Consider the following 10,615-nt stretch of genomic DNA (forward strand, 5'->3'; position numbering starts at 1 on the left):
AGACGCGCATAAATTAGGTGTGTAGTAATATAATTCGATGTCCAAAAGATGAAAGAAAAATTGCACTTATGATTTTTGCATTGCCTAGAATAAAGTTTTCAAAAAAACAATCAACATTGCACTTAGAACATAGCTAAATGAAAATTGTTCTTTCTAGATAACATTGAAAGTTTGGCAAATGGTCAGATAAACAAAGCTGAAAAATTTAAAGTGCTAAACTAATTCGTGAAAGTTATGATAACCCAGGGTAATACAACTATTGCTAGTCCCCGACTGAAATTTAGGAGAAGAAATATAAGCCATCGGAATTCGATGGCAAGGGCAGGGACATTGAAGCCGAGGCAGAGATTTGGATTGAGACCATGGAGGATTGCTTTAATACCGTGGGAACTACCCCTGGTAATCAGGGTATGGTTGCCAAGTTGAAATTGAATGGTGAGGCATGCTGTGGTGGAAATAGTGGTGCAAAGACCAGGTACTTGCTGAGACAGCTATTACCTGGGAAAAGCTTAAAGAAGCTATGTGTGATAAATATTTGCCACCAGCTTATCACACACTAAAAATGAATGAGTTCTTTAACTTAAGACAATTGCGAATGCGCCTGGAGGCATATTACTCAAAGTTTATCTCAGTGCTTAAATATGCGCCTTCCATGACTATTGCTCAGCAGGTGTCTAATTTTTGCCATGAATTGAATGCTCCTTTGAACACACGCCTTGAATCCATGCACCCAATTGATCTACAAGATGCTTTGATTTGTACAACACCTCTTATTCGGGAGATTTAGTCAAAGCCAAGGAATAATAGGCTCTATAATCAAAACAAAGGGACTTCACGGGGCTACGTCTGCTTGGTCAAGGAAAGAGGGCTAAAACAAATGCAATCAGAAACTTCATACCTTCGGGAAGTAATTCAGGAGTACCTAGGTATTTCCATTGTAATGAGCCAGGCCACTTTAAAAGATAGTACCCAAAGCTTGGCCAAATTCCTCACCAAGAACACTACAGAGGTCAGAACCAAGCTTCAATTGCAAAAGGAAAAGCATATGCTATAATGCTTAAAGAGCTTGAAGAAGAGGGAAACCCAACTATGGAAGTTGATATGGAGAGGGCATCAACTCACGCCACCCTCCATAAGAAAGATCCAAATCACCAATTTTCGATGATTCAAATATCAATATAATATTAGGGTAAGTCCTTTAAAATTCTAATTGACTGTGGAAGCACACACTCATTCATGTCACCAAAGTGTGCCAAGAACTTAGGTATAGACACAATACCTACATCTAGGTTGCTTGTGGAACTTGCCAATGGAAAAGAAATCCAGTCTACTCTCAGCAAACTTGCAAAGTGACATTTAGCCTAGGAAGCGATCTCTCTGAAATGAGATTTAGGATCATGAATTTAGGGGCCTACAAATGTCTATTGGGTATGGACTCGCTAATCCCCAATGATGCACATATTTGGTGCAAAACTGGCTAGGTGACTTTTCAAAACCTAAAGGGGGAAAAGGTGATGACCCAAGGTGAGGTAGGAAAACCCAAGATTCAACTAGCCAAATCATCTCACATAATTAAAGGGTTAAGAAAATGATTTCTTATGTATCTTAAATAAGGTTGAGCAGAATAATCAAGATGAGGGAGAGCCATATTCGTTGAAGGAATATGATGATATCTTCCCAGAAGAGCTAACTAAATTACCACCTCGAAGAGAAGTTGATCACGAGATTAGACTTGAACTAAGAGCCGCTCCAATTGCTAAGAGTCCATATAAAATGTCTATCCTTGAAGCAATTGAGCTAAAAGAGCAACTCAAGCAGTTACTGGATCAAGGATACATTAGACCGTATAATTTGCCATGGGGAGCCCCAGTATTGTTTCAAAGGAAAAAGGATGGAACTCTCCGCCTTTGCATTGATTACAGAGGTCTAAACCAGGTAACAATCAAGAATAAGTATCTAATCCCAAGAATAGACGAGCTACTTGATAGGCTGCAAGGGGCAAAAATCTTTTCCAAGATTGATATCTGATCTGGTTATTACCAAATAAGGATCAAGGAAGAAGATATATCCAAAACTGCCTTCAATACTAGATATGGTCATTTTGAATTTCTTGTGATGTCTTTTGGTCTAATTAATGCTCCTGCTATATTTAATAGATTAATGCAATACATTTTTTTACCTTATCTTGATGAGTTTTTCCTAGTCTTCTTTGATGACATCCTAAGATCCTCCAAGAGAGATGAAGACCATGAGCTGCAATTGCGCATTGTGCTAGACACAATGAGGATGCACGAGCTCTATGCAAAGAAAAAGAAGTGTGCCTTTTTCAAAAGAGAGATGGAATATCTCAGATTCATAGTATCTGCTAGAGGAATCTCTGTAGACCCAGCCAAAGTTAGAGATGTTCAAGAGTGGAAACCACTAATGATAGCTAAGGAAGTGAGAAGTTTTTTAGGGATGACTAGATGGTATAGGATTTTCATAAAAAATTACGCCCTAATAGCTGCACCTCTCACTAATTTGCTAAAAAAGAAAACTACTATTGCGTGGACGCCCATTGAGCAAGATAGTTTTGAGCAGCTCAAGAAAATTTTAGTAACAACACCCATTTTAAAGCTACCTGACCTAAGTCAAGAGTTTGAGGTCGTAAAAAACGCAAGTTCTCTTGCACTAGGTTGCATACTTATGTAGCAAGGTCATCCGAAGCCTATTCCTCAAGGAGGCTGAAAATCCATGAGAGGAATTACACCACCCATGATCTCGAGCTATTAGTAGTGATCCATGCTCTCAAATTATGGCGACACTATCTACTTGGAAGCAAGTTTACTTTGGTCACTAACCACAAAAGTCTTAAATGGATCTTTACTCAACTAGAACTGAACATGAGGCAGCATTGATGGATTGAAATCTTGCAAGAATTTGATTTTAAAATCAAGTTTAGACCCAGAAAAGAGAATGCGATTATTGATGCATTAAGTCGTAAAACTTTTCTAGATACACTTATCATGGAAGAGCCATCTAAAGGAGAGACTTTAGCTACCATGATATCAATGCCTAGCAATCTAGTCATTGAGCTAGCCAAAGAAGAGGTGGACAAGGATCCTAAGTGTCAACTAATGCTTAGAGAAATCCTAGCTAAGGACACTGATCCTAAGCTCAGAGTCAAATACCAAAAATTCACTGTTGATGGTGGACTTTTCTGTTTTAGAACAAGGCTCTGCATTCCTCTTAGTCAAGTGCTGAAAAAGAAGATATTATGGGAAGCCCATGATTCCCCGTTCTCAAGATACCCTGGCTACGGAAAAACTCTTAATGCAATTAGGAAAAGTTACTACTGGGAAAGACTAAAGCATGATGTACTTAGATATGTTACTGAATGCCTAAGTTGCCAGCGGGTGAAAGTTGAGCATGTCAAAAAGCCAAGCAAGCTCCATCCACTTGACATTCCACAGATGAAATGGGAGTTCATTAGTATGGATTTTGTAGTTGGCTTACCTTCTATTCAAGGAGGGTATAATTCAATCATGGTGATTGTGGATATGCTAACAAAGGTCTCTCATCTTATCCCAGTCAAGACCAACTACAAAGCTTCAGATATTGCATGATTGTTTGTGAAAGAAATCTTTAGGCTTCATGGATTGCCTAAACAGATAGTTAGTGACAACAACTCTTTGTTTATGTCACATTTCTGGGGAAGCCTATTTGAAGCAATTGGAACCTATCTTTCCTTCAGCACAACTTACCATCCCCAAATTAATGGTTAAATAGAGCGCGTTAATCAAGTCATTGAAGATATATTGAGAGCTTACTATTCTAGAGAACCGACAAGGTGGATACAATATTTGCCCTTATTAGAATTTTCCTACAATGTGACATATCACCAGAGTATTCAAATGACTCCATTTCAAGCATTGTATGGGCAAGATTTTTTGAGCCATTGAATTTCTCTAATCCAACACTAAAGTTTGATGCTTCTAAGAAAATGCTAGAAGACATGGATGATCAAGTCAAAACTATCAAACAAGACATCCAAGCTGCCAAAGACTGCCTGAAAGCTTATATTGATCTAGGACAACAAGAGCGTATCTCCCAAGAAGGAGGCATGGTTTTCATCCATGTATACCCAAAAAAGAGCTTTCTGTCATTGGGAAAGTTCAAAAGAGTTGAGTCCAAGGTATTGTGGACCATACAATGTTCTCAAATGCCTAGGAGCTAATGCCTACAAGCTACAACTTCCCCTAAGCTATCATTATTATGAAATTAAATACATATTGAAAGTCTATAGGACTTGTTGAACATTGATAAGAATTTGTCGATATAAATTCTAAAGTCTAAACAGACTTGGAAGAGCATTTGAAATCCTGTTAAGAGCGGACTAGGGCAGGGTAGCACATGAATTGCCAGCCCCATAGGTATAAATGCCCATATTATCTTTTAGGGCAAAAATACCAAATTTTTCATAACGATAAAATAGACTTCAGATTTTGCGAAATAACTTGCAGATCCCAAAAAAGAGTCACAAGTAGGAAGTGAAACCCTAAGAATAAGGTGGGACCTTAAAAGAGAAACCCTAGATTTGGGTGGGGCTTCTTCCTATGCTAAAAACACTTGCTGATGTTTCTTTTTTATTTGTGCATGCATTGATGGTTGCACATGAAAGATTGATTGTGCTCGCAGCAGTTAGATCTGATTGTAAATATATAATCAAGATAATAAGAGGAAAGGTCGCACTATGTCTCCCCCATAGCTAGACGCTGTATCGAGACCTCAGTTATCAAATTAGGACCTCGAGCTTGTAGGTTGATCCTTGTGGGGATGGCCGGTACCTTTCATTATGGGGTGGGCTCTAGGAAACCTAGATGATAGACCGTGTTCATTCTCACAAGTGTTGAGTGAAGCTGTCTAGGATAGCTCTCAGATGGACCACTAAAATGTGCTGCCGGTGAATTGTTAGGCAGGCACATGACACAAATTCTTACAAAGATTTAACCACTTGGTTAGTGATCAGGGGGTTGAAGATCATCCAACAATAAGCGTAACCCCTCAATCTTGTTGAAAAACACTACCTTCTCAAAAATAATATAATGCTTCTTGGTGGCAAATACCATAGCCAATTTTTTTTTTGTAAATAATTGTTTCAAAGCTATGAAATACCCAACTTTTGGCTTACAAAAGCAATCGAATGATATAGCTGCATCTCCAAATTTGGGATAGGCAAAAACTGATGCTATGTCTTGTTGGAACCATGAAAATATAAAAAACTTCTCCCTTTTTTGGAGCTTTTGACATCGGTGTTTTAGATGATTCCATCTAGTCATCCTCAAACACTTCTTTGCATGGTTCAGTCCACTAAAAAACATGGCTATATGACAAAAGATTTGTCAAGGGTAATGAATACTTAGCTAATATATTGATGAGTCCCCTATAATAACCTATAGATGAAACAAACTATGGACTTCTCTAGGGCTAGTGGGTTGGCTCATTTTGACAATAACAACAACATATTTAGGATAAGTAGTAATCCTAGCTACATGTGTAACATGACCCAATAGTAAACTATAAGGCACCTCAAATACACACTTTTGAGGATTACTAGTATGTAGTACTCATAGCAATACTCAAAGCACTTACATAAGATAATAAGCTGTCTATCACGAATTGTGGCAAACCCCCAATCAACTATAAAGACCCAAAGTTCCTTAGGAGAGATATTGGCAAATGTCTTATCAGCCATCCTTTGCCATGGTCTACAAGCATTACACAAACCAAAATCCATTCAATGAAATGAGAAAGCAACAAAGGCAATAATGATTGTTTTTTGAAGCTTGTCTTCTTTAGCTATGGCCGTTTGATTATAGCCTACAAAACAATCCATAAAAGAATATATCTCTTGCATTGTTAACTGATCTAGAATTTGATTGATAAATAGCAAGGGATAGTAATCCTTGACTGTCTATTTGTTTAGCTCTTTGAAATCCACACATAAATATATTTGATTGGTTTACTCCTTTTCAATCATGACCGGTGAGTTTCATTTAGTGTGTTCAACGAGAAATATCAAGAAGGCCTTTTCTAGATGCATCAATTCCTCAAAAAAAGGCTCTCTCAACTCAAAAGGCATTCATTTGAATTTTTTCCTTACAAGCTTGGTGCCTTATTTCAATGGGATAGTATAAATAGCAACAATAGGAGGAACCCCCTTCAATTTATCATAGTTTCATGCAATACATCCATAAACTCCAATAGGAGTTCCACATAGACCTTGCACTTATCATTAGATAATATAGTGCCAACTTTTAAATGGGTGGGGATCATTGGGAGTCCCAAGGTCAAACTCAACCACATCATTAGATAATATAGTGACGAGTTTAATTGGGTGGGGACATTGGGAGTCCCAAGGTCAAACTCTACCACATCAGCATCAAGAATCTAATATTTTGCTCCTATTGGCTCATTCAAACACACTTTGTAAACTTCCTCAGTAGTAGAACCCTCATCAAATCACTAGAGCTTGAGTTTCCCATGGTGGAGGTTCCTTCCCATTCTATTGTAAGGGGTAATGTCCTTTCATTCAAAGGGAACTTAAGATAAGATTATGAAATTTTCATTTTTAACCCACGCCAAAAAATTAACTAGCTAGCTAGGATGTCCACCAAACAATCAAAGTGTAATATCCAAGGTTATCCAAGCAACAATTTGTCTCCCAAGAAGTCAAGAATGCACTTGATATGAGCTACTGTCACATGCATTTGCAATACCATTAATTCTAGTCATCTTAGATTGTCATTATCCATTTAATTCTAGTCATCTTAGATTGTCATTATCCATTTTTAGAATAATCATGACATCCCTTTGAATAGGAAGACCTAGCCTCTCCAATAAATCCATTCTCATAATGTTTGTAGCCAACGAGCCTTCCTTTGCAATTATTTTTGCTACAAACATGGGTCTACCATTGCACTTTCAATTAGAATTCCATTGACATAAGCTTGCACCCTAGGGTAGTGTTTCTCAATATGCTCCCACCATTCAGTATCTACTCAATTGATACCAATAAGCTCTATACAATATAGCTTGTTTGTAGGATTTTCTTGAACTTCTTTTGTGAAGATTTGGTAATAGCTGAATTAATGGTAGTAAATTCACATCTAATTTGACTTCACATAGAGCATTTGCTAAATCAAACTCTCAAAAGTTTGCTACCACTTTCTTTTCTTTCCACACCATCCTCTCTTTTGGTTTCCTAATGGACTTAGCACCCTCCTTCACTTTTGATTTGCATTTGCTTTTAACCATAGGCTCCTCTAAGGGACCATCATGTTTAAGGGGACCCACCTAGGTGTTGGCATATATGATCTTCTTGTCAACCACACTAGGATTAGGATTAGCTTTGTTTATATTAGGGTCATCCTTCTAATCCTCTTTCATTTTTTGGTCCCTAATAATCGCTTTAACATTGTGCATTCTCACTAATTGGCAACATCTCTATCAAGTTTACCACACTAAGGTAGCTTTTCCCCTTTGCAAAATTTTCTTAAGGCCCTTCCTACTATGAGTATTCCCATCATTTCCACAATGGTTCATCAGTATATGTTGGTGACTACCTTGATGGAGTGAACTACTACTACTTTGTATTGGTCATATGTCTTGACTTTCCACATATGTCACACTTCACATAAGAACAATTCCATGGGAGGTTCTAACCACCACACCAATTGTATTAAAACTTGATGGATTAGAGTCATTGGGCTTCCTAGAATATCCATTAGATTTTGTTAATGCTTTGAGAAATTGACATCCACTACCATATGTCAATATTGTTATGTGACCATATCAATGTTTCATCATATCCTTGACTTCCTCTATGATATAAGCTGCATATTGCTCATAATTAGTGGCCTTAGGAGCCATTCCCACATTAGGTTTTATAATTTGCAAAGGGTGTGCTACTTGTACAAGCCCTTGGTTTGTGATAGGGGCCTACCCACTACCCATAGATGTTGTACACCTCCTTGGCTAGGCAACATTTGGCCCCCAAGAACTAGTAATTGAAACAACCCCTGATTTATGGCCCTTTGATTTTGACCCAAAGCATTATTAGGTAATGCAAATAGTGCACTGTAACTTGTTAACACCATATTTGGCACCATCCTAGTAACTGAGAGGGATTGCCCTCTTGCTGCATAGGCTGCTTGGATCCTAGACTCCACCCACTCTACTGTAGTTATGGTGGCATCAAAATCATTAATCGTAATGTTACTCAAGTGGAGTTGGATTGTAAAGTCCAACCCTCTCAAGAAGAACTACAATCTAGAGTAGGAGGTAGTGGAATGGTTGCTTCCAAGCGGCGCTGAAAAACCTCACGTAGCTTTTGAGCATATGGTTTGATACTCTAGTTAAACTATTGAAGAGTCTTGTTAAGGATACACATCCAATATTGCTCACCTTCCTCAAGTGATAATTCCCTATGAAAGAGGGTGTAAAACCCTTGCATATTGGTGATTGAATTAGCTACAAGGCGATAATACCATTAGATTGCATTCCCCTTAGGGTCATTATAAAGAACATCATGTGATGAGATTTCTCATTTACTTGATATTGAACATTAACTTTTGGAAATCCTTTATGTGTAACATTTTGTACTCATTTAGATCTCCATTGAATATGGATAATGGGCATCCTAAAGCGGGAAGGGCCACTATACCTACTAGAATCTAGACTGCTTGAGTGGGTATCAAAGGTGGCTACTTTGCCATCATTGTAGATATAGACTCTGGACTTTGAAATGACTAAAGCACTAGGTGGAGTTGACCCACCACCACAACTAGTCATTGGAGGGATGAACGGCCCAAATGTTGGTGTTGGAGATAAACTTCCACTTTTACATGTACTAGGACTATTTTTACTACAAGGGCTTGTAAGACCTCGAACTTTAAGGGATACATGACTCTTAGGATATATGAGACTAGAACAATGCGGGGGGCACTTTACAAAAGTTATTTGCATTTTTCCTTAATCACTCTTCATGCTCCTCTTGTTGGATACGAGATATTTCTAGACTTATTTCTCAATCTTTCCTAAGCATTTCTCTCTTTACTTTTTACTGAAGAGGCACACACTCTAAAACCAGGTTTTAGACTCTTATTGGGAATCTAATAGGAGTTTCAGCAAGTGCACCACCTATCAAGACCTAAAATGGGCTTGAGAGCAACTCTCTCACTCTCTAAGCTCATTATTGGACCTCACACAACCAACCTCCACTGCTTTATGGCCATGAGAAATTGGCAATAAGCTAGGAAACCTCTCTTGAGACTAAAACACTACATTTGTAATCCATTACCTAAATACATGTCACAAACTTCAAGCTGGAGTGCTCGACATAAAGGTGTCTAGTATACCACGCATACATTATATAGGCTTCTCCTCGGATGGTTGCTAGCCTCTCTAATATACAAGCATCCTACGTTGGTTAGGGATTTGACATGTTGGTTCTCGTCTTCTTTTACAAAAAAGTGCATTTATTCCACTCTTTCTCACTTCAAATCCTTATGATCCTCATACCTAAACACCTTGGATGTACCTCACACACTTTGAAAACTAGCTAAATGGTGAGCTGAGTCCAAGAGAAAGAAAAAGAGTTTTGATATGCACGATGTAGGCAAATTAGATCGACAAAGAATGGTTGAATACATCTTTTTTGGAGAGCTTGCATTGGTATAATAGCAAAATCTTCATTTTCATGCAAGCCCAAAATCCTCATGAACACAAAGTATAGATGTTGGTAGGCTAGATAAGGCTTCCTAGCACTCCCTCTTCTTTGAAAATTAGGGCATGTACGAGAAGACTCCATTTTAATATGCACCTCACATAGCCCACCACTATCCCTAGGCTACATGAGAAACCACGTGTCTTAGTTCTTCAATGGTAGCTTCATTCAAGAGGCTTGAAACCATACTTTGATGCATTTGTGACTCTTTTGTTTGCAAACATACTTTGTGACTTGTTTGTGACCCTTTTATTTGCAAACATACTTTGTGACTCTTTTGTGACCCTTTTGGCTGCAACTTGTGAAACCCCATGCCTCCACTTTATAGGCATTGATATAGGCAAGGGTAAGAGGAATGTGGGCATGCCACTATAAGCATAGACATGGTGGCACATGCTTCAATGGCTACATGGCCCACTCCAGCTTTTGATTATTTCTAGTCTAGACTATGCATTTATGAAGTTGCATGTCTCCTCATGTGTACTATATATGTGCCAACATCTAATTTCCACATGAGAGGTCTCCCTACATCATATTTTCTATCACAAATTGAGTATGTGTAACTATAGACAAAACCACATCATCTATGTCTTTGGGAGACCATTTCCTATGTGCCATCTTTCAAGAAGAATCTTGGAGCCACACACCCTGTAAACAAATTTCTAGTATCTTTCCACATTTTGTCTTACCTATAATCAATCTCATCTAGTTTACTCTCCAATAGAAGTGGAATCCTACATATTGTCCACCAAGTTGGATTGATGCTATGCTCCACAATTATGAATTTATCTATTAGTGGAATTGACATATCTTATTTTGGCACTATTGTGATGCAAAGTTTCTCCATCC

This window comes from Lygodium microphyllum, chromosome 16, assembly GCF_053477565.2.
Source record: "Lygodium microphyllum isolate KBCC chromosome 16, Lygodium_microphyllum_v1.1.10, whole genome shotgun sequence".
NCBI lineage: Eukaryota > Viridiplantae > Streptophyta > Polypodiopsida > Schizaeales > Lygodiaceae > Lygodium > Lygodium microphyllum.